We start from the raw sequence: 620 nt of genomic DNA on the forward strand, positions 1-620 counted from the left end.
GACTTTGTGGTGCTGGAAATGGAGGAGCACAAGAGTGCAACTCTCATTCTAGGAAGACCTTTCCTAGCAACTGGACGAACTCTTATTGATGTACAAAAAGGGGAAGTAACCCTGAGGGTCAATGAGGATGAGTTCAAGTTGAATGCTGTAAAAGCTATGCAGCATCCAGACACACCAAATGACTGCATGAGCGCTGACATTATTGACTCTCTGGTAGAAGAGATCAATATGTCTGAAAGCCTAGAATCAGAGCTTGAGGACATCTTCAAGGATGCTCAACCTGATCAAGAAGAACCAGAGGAAACAAAGGAATTTTCGAAAATTCCTCAGGAGGAGGATAAGTGATGAGCGGATAATTTGTATATGCATGCACAAGATCCTACTGGAGGATAATGCCAAGCCAGTGGTTCAACCACAAAGGCGGCTGATCCAGCCATGAAGGAGGTGGTGCAGAAAGAGGTTACTAAATTACTAGAGGCTGGGATTATTTATCCTATTTCTGATAGCCCCGGGGTGAGCCCTGTCCAAGTTGTCCCTAAAAAGGGAGGCATGACAGTGGTTCATAATGAAAAAAATGAACTGGTTCCTACAAGAACAGTCACAGGGTGGCGTATGTGTAT

The sequence above is a fragment of the Arachis duranensis genome, chromosome 9 (assembly GCF_000817695.3).
Source record: "Arachis duranensis cultivar V14167 chromosome 9, aradu.V14167.gnm2.J7QH, whole genome shotgun sequence".
NCBI classification, from domain to species: Eukaryota; Viridiplantae; Streptophyta; class Magnoliopsida; order Fabales; family Fabaceae; genus Arachis; species Arachis duranensis.